Genomic DNA, 6,014 nt, shown 5'->3' with positions numbered 1-6,014 from the left:
CCCCTGAGGGGAAGTGGCCTTGGCAGATCAGCCTGAGGGTATACAGCTACAACTATACTGCCTGGGAGCACAGGTGTGGGGCTCTCTCACCCACCCCCAGTGGGTACTGACTGCTGCCCACTGCATTCACCGGTGAGCCGGGTTTGGAGGCTGAAACCCCAGTTTCAGTTGACTCTGTCCAGAACTGCAGAGGACCTCCCCATGTGGCCAGGGGTCTCTAGATAACGGGCTGAGGTTGTGGCTTGTTTCTGAACACAGGAGAAATGCTGACCCATCAGCCTTCCGGGTCCATGCTGGAGACGTGTACCTCTATGGGGGCCAGAAGCTGCCGAGTGTGAGCCCGATCGTCATCCACGAGGACTATGTGCATGGTGTTCTGGGTTCCGATGTGGCACTGCTCCAGCTGGCGGAACCTGTGCACTGCTCTGCTGATGTCAAGCCGGTCAAGCTGGCTTCTGGGAATCTTGAGGCCTCCCAGAAAAACCAGTGCTGGGTGACAGGCTGGGGCGATGTCCACTTTTTTGGTACATGTTGGGGGAGCTGGAGAAAGTTCAGACTTGGGGACCAAAACCTGCCATTCAAGAATGACTGGTGGGTAGGTGGTGCTGAGATCCTGGGAGACAGGTTCCAGAAAAATAAGAGGGGGCTATTTTTATTTATTTATTTATTTGGTGGGACTGGGCTTTGAATTCAGGGCTTCATGCCTGCAATGCAGGTGTTTTATCCTTGAGCCACACCTCCAGTCCACTTTGCTGTAGTTATTTTGGAGATGGGGTCTAATGAACTATTTGCCCAGATTACCTTTGATCTCAATCCTCCTGATCTCAGGCCCCCAGGTAGTTAGGATCACAGATGTGGGCCTCCAGTCCATGGCAAGAAGGAGCTCTTGATGAACATGGGGCACCTCCGGCTCCATCTCCACAGATACCCTAAAGCCTCAGCTGCTGAAGCCGATGGCAAATGGAGCCCGGAACTCAGTGCTCTGAGGCAGGAAGAACTGGTTATTTTCCACCTGAAAGCATTTGGAGAAATTCCACATAAATGCATCACTCTGTATGTCTCTGGTCCTCGCAAGCGCTGGCAGAGAATCCAGGCCCCTGCATATTAGTGTCTTCACACTCTCTGATCAGGACTCAAGCCTGAGGCTCAGGGAGGGGGATGGACTTGGGCAGGGATGGAGCTATGGTGGAGCCAGGGCTGTCCTCTGTCCCCTAGGACAAGCCTGTTGAGTTCACGGTGGGGTCTATGGCACCAGCAGCCCCATCTCTTCTCTCCTCCCAGGTTCGCTCCCCACCCTACCGCCTGCAACAGGTGAGCGTGCAGTTGATGAGTAACGCCATCTGTGAGGAGAAATAGCACAATGTCACTGGGCCCCGCCACAAGGACCGGAGCTTCATCCAGGATGACATGCTGTGTGCTGGCGGCCTTGGCCGTGGAACTTGCTATGTGAGTCCCAACCTGCCTCCCTCCTACCCATTTGTGCTTCAGGACAAGTTATCATGGACCGCTTTTCTTTCTCCAGGGTGACTCTGGTGGCCCCCTGGTCTGCAGGGTGTCAGGCTCCTGGACCTTGGTGGGAGTGTTCAGCTGGGGCTACGGCTGTGCCCTGTTTGATGCTCCTGGAGTCTATGCTCGAGTCCAGACATTTGTGCCCTGGATCTCACGGCAGATACAGAGATTCTTCTGAGCCGGCCCAGTGGCCCTGTGCTGGTCAGCCGAGGAGGAGCTGCTGACCTCTCCCAGCGCCTGCTGCTTCACCTTTGACCCAGCCTCCTGAACCTGACCTCCTCCTCTGGCCTTCTTGGGGCCTGGACTTCCTTGACAACTGGGAGGAAGTAGGGACAGGTCAGGGGGAGTGGGGCAGTGGCTTGTGCTCTGTGGCACAGATGCCCATTCTGCTGTGCATCTAGCTGTTGAAGGACTTGCGGTTTCTGCTTTCTGCCTCTTCTGAATAAAGATGTGATAAACATTGGTGTTCAGGTTGTTGTGTGAGCAGAAGTCTCTTTTTCTCTGGGAGAAATACCCACAGGGACTGTTTTAATGCCATTTTCAGAGGAGGAAACTGAGGCTGGAACTTGCCAAAGGTAGAGCTCAGGTAGACACCAGGTCTGCACCCACTCCAAGCCTGTGTGTGCTCTGTGTCCTTGTCCCTGATTCCCAGGCTGTCTAGACAGTTGCTAGGCTTAGATTCTTGTCACTCTTTCCTTAAGTCCAGGGCATCCCCACAATGTCCTGAGTCCAGATTCTGCTACACTGGCAGAGGTGCGAAGTGGGTGACAAGTAAGATGCCAGGCTCCTAGAGATCCCAATGTCCCCAAATCAACCTACTGATCTACCTACTCCCCACCCCTGAGCATGCTCCCAGTTCTCCAGAGGAAGACCTGCCTCTCCTGCCCTCGCCTCTAGGACCTCCTTAGGACTGAGAGGGTGGGAGGCCAAGGGGCAGGACCTGCCTGTCCAGGTCATCAGTAGAAGGCTTCAGGGGGAAGAATGGCAAAAGGAAGGTTTGTGGGTCACCTCCAAAGGCAAGTAGCTGGGCTTCTGCAAAAAGCAAAGGCTTGGAAGTAAAGGCTTCCTGTGCTGTTCATTTAAACCACCACGGAGGCCCTGCAGGACCCTGGGGGTGCACAGCTTGCATGGTCTGGGTGCATGGGGCAGGTGTGCATGGTGCCAGTTCACAAAGCAAAGCCCCATGGAGGCACAGCTGTTCAATTTGCTGGGCCTGTATTCAAAAGGCAGGTAGCAGCCTTTTCCATTCTTTTCGGGTTATTTATGTATTTATACACAGACAGGGTCTTGCTGTGTAGCCCAGGCTGGCCTCAAACTCCCTATCTTTCCACCTTAGCCTTCTTAGCGCTGGGATTACAGGAGTGCACCACCATGCCAGGGTCTTGGGGCTCTCTTTTCCTGGGTTTTGACTTGCTATTTTTCTTTCTTTCTGACTTGCTATTTTAATGGCCATCTCCCTAGGACACGGGATGATGGCAGAGGGAGTGTGAATGCTCCTAGCCGCAGGGAGGGCACCGAGGGCGTCAGCGAGAAGCAGGGCTTGGGGGACCCGGACCTTCCTCCGGGAAGGTAGGGGTGCGGGGGACGAGGACGCACGCCCAGGCCCCAAACACCCCCACCCCACCGTCCCACGGGACTTCACTTACAAGGCACAGGCCAGGAATTTCAAGACACGTCGGGTGCGGCTGCGAGGCCCTAAGGTCACCAGGCACCAGGCCCCGCCATCTCGGAGCTGATGACCGCCCCCTCTCCAGTCGCTGCAGAGTCTTCGGCGTGCTGGCCGGGGAGAGCCGCGCCATCCTAGGCACTCACAAGGCTGCTCCTGATTGGCCGGAGGCCGGCAAAGGGGGCCCTGGATTGGCTGCAGGTCCCAATGACGTCACGGGGCGTGGCCGGGCGGGGAGGGTCCCAGCTTGAGCGTCCGCTCAGGGCTATTGCCCACCCCTCCTGTCCTTCCTGTTTTCCGGGGGGGGGGGCCGAGGGGACCCCTGGGGAGGTGGGGTTTGCTTTCTGTCCTCTTCTGTGACCCGCTTGCCCCCTGCGTCCTGCTTCGGAGTTCACACGTGTCGCCCAAGCGTCCTGGCGCCTCCATGGCGACCGAACGCTGTGCGTGGAACGGATCGCCGCTGTCTGATGGACATCTGCGTTGTTTCCAGTTTGGGCTGTTAGGAAAAAAGCTGCTGCAAACACTGATGTGAGCATATGTTTCTGTTTCTCTTGGAGAAGCACCGAGTGGAACGGCGAAGTCATATGGTACACGAGAGGCTTCCAGATCGCTGCCGGGGTGGTGGGATCCGAACCCTCGCCAGAGCCGGCTGGCAGCGGGCATTCCAGGATGTGCGTGGTTGTCGCTACGCTTTAATCTGCATTTTGGTCATGGCTTGATGGTGTGCATTTTACCGGGTGCTTGTATTTTCTATTCATGTGTCTTCTTTGGTTAGTGTGCAATTTTTTTTTTTAATTCACTTCCTAAGGTAAGTCCCTTATAATAGATGTCTGGATTCAAAGTGCTTTAAGCATTGAAATGTCCCACTGAGAGCTGATCTCATTACACAGAATATGAGGATAGAGGTGAATGGAGCAGGTAATCAAGAATGAAAGGGAACTGAATGTCATAAAAGAGTCAACCCTTTCTCAGTTCAGAAAATTTTCCAGCAGGAGGCCACAGGGCCCACAGCAGGGACAGGAACACAGACCACCCTGAGCCCTGGACCTGCTGGCCTGGCCTAGGGTGGGGTGGGCCTCACACCTGCTATCAGGCCAGCGGGGAGAGATCCACTGACAGGCTCCACCATGGATGGTTTCCTGCAGGTGTTAAAGTGGACATGCCTTGCTCTCCAGTCACCAAGTGGGAGACACTGCTTACAAAACCGGCCCAGGTCTTCCTGTGCTTTGAGAGGTGGACAGCAGGAGGCCTTCTTTCCCCCACCTTTTGTCTGGCTGCAGGGACAGATGTCCAATGGGGCTGGGAAAAGACTTGGAAAAGTGCAGAAGGTTCCATGACCACTGTTTTAGAGCCTTGCCTAATACAGAGGTCAAATCTAGAGAGATTAAAGGGTAAAAGTGCACATGCACGTGTACGTCCATAATAACTGAAATCTTCCATCTATAAACATAGACACCCCCAAGACTAAAAAGCAACCAAAACAATTTTCTGCAACTGCTAAAGACAAAGTGTTAGTTTTGTTAAAAACCTCTAAATGATTTAGAAAAGCCTAAAACTCCGATAGGAGTTTGCTGAAGGAGGAGCAGGGCCACTGGAAGAAACGAGCATTGGCCAAGACTGGGCAGGAAGGAAATGCACAGTGAGCTTTGGAACAGTAAAAGGATTCCATTTGCTGCACCAATTTCAAAAGCTCTGATTTCAAAGCACAATCCAAAAAATGAAAAAGGGGGCCATTTTTCCCACTGAAGCAAATGAAACATGTATGTCACACCTTGTCGTGTGTTCACATATTACAGTGTGTAATTTGTATCTTGTGTTCTGTGCATGGCAAGTGCTTAGTCTCACTGACTGCCAGGATAAGGCGAGTTAAAACTTCCATAAGAAACCACAACTCGCACAGGAGAATGCAGAAAGTTAGGGGCTGGCGGGGGGCAGAGGGTTAGGTGGCAGAGCACCTGCCTAGCAAGTACAAGGCTTTGAGTTCAAACCCCAGTACCGCTAAAAACAAGGGAATGGAAAAAGTTAGAGCGGGCAGTACCAGTGTCTTCGAGAATAACTATTTGTGGCCACTCTCTTGCTTGGGAGGTGAGGACACAGCCCCTCCTTGGAAAACAATTTGGCCTTGTCTAGGCAAAAGGAGAAGAGGCACTCGAAGACTCTCTAGCTACTCCCCTCACCTGCTTGGTTTGGGCCCCTGTGTGTGCACAGAAACAGCACGACTGCCCCAGTCCTAAGAGCTCTGAATGGGAACACCCCAAAGTCCACCGACAGCAGCCCTGACATGGACACCACATGGGACTCTGCACAGCAGGGGGAAGAGGTGACCTTGGCTCCACACAGCAGGGTGAGGCCGTAACGGACGCGGTGTCCAGTGAACAGGCGGCCTGCAGGGATTGCTCCAGGCAGATCAGTCACAGACCCACCAAATTAATCACAGGGAAGGTCTCCTGCCACACCAGCGGGGACAATGGGGATGAGGCGTGTGTGAGGGAGACGGGTTGAGCTGACGATGCTCTATTTCTTGACCCGGTTGGAGGTGCCTGGCTGTCCTCTACATCCATCTTTTAAGGTGCCCTGTTGTGCTATGTGTCTGGAGGGCATGACACCACTCACAAAAAAGAAATGAGTGTGAGCAGAGAAGGCCTCCCTGGGGACAAGGGGCTGGTGAAGATGCCCCACCCATAGCAACACCCCACCCCTCAGGGGCTGGGGACCCCACAGCTCCAGCAGCTGCACCCCAGCCCTGCCCGGGATCCCATTCTCCCCTAGGGACGCCCACGACCATAAACACAGTGATGCCCACGCTGGTTTTCATGCACTTTAATGAGAGTGTGCAGGA

General features: G+C 54.2%; 1 long non-coding RNA gene across 1 annotated transcript; it reads right to left on the bottom strand.

Annotated features, from left to right (window-relative positions):
* Nucleotides 1–647: 647 nt before the first annotated feature.
* LOC141418570 (uncharacterized) lies at nucleotides 648–3,298 on the bottom strand. Its single transcript, XR_012443198.1, has 2 exons — nucleotides 3,156–3,298; nucleotides 648–1,340 (listed from the first exon to the last, which is right to left on the bottom strand). It is a non-coding gene; the product is annotated as an uncharacterized lncRNA (long non-coding RNA).
* Nucleotides 3,299–6,014: the final 2,716 nt, after the last annotated feature.

The sequence above is a fragment of the Castor canadensis genome, chromosome 17 (assembly GCF_047511655.1).
Source record: "Castor canadensis chromosome 17, mCasCan1.hap1v2, whole genome shotgun sequence".
In the NCBI taxonomy this organism is placed as follows: domain Eukaryota; kingdom Metazoa; phylum Chordata; class Mammalia; order Rodentia; family Castoridae; genus Castor; species Castor canadensis.
Note: the sequence above shows the minus strand (reverse complement) of the source record. Positions and strands in the feature narration are given on the sequence as shown.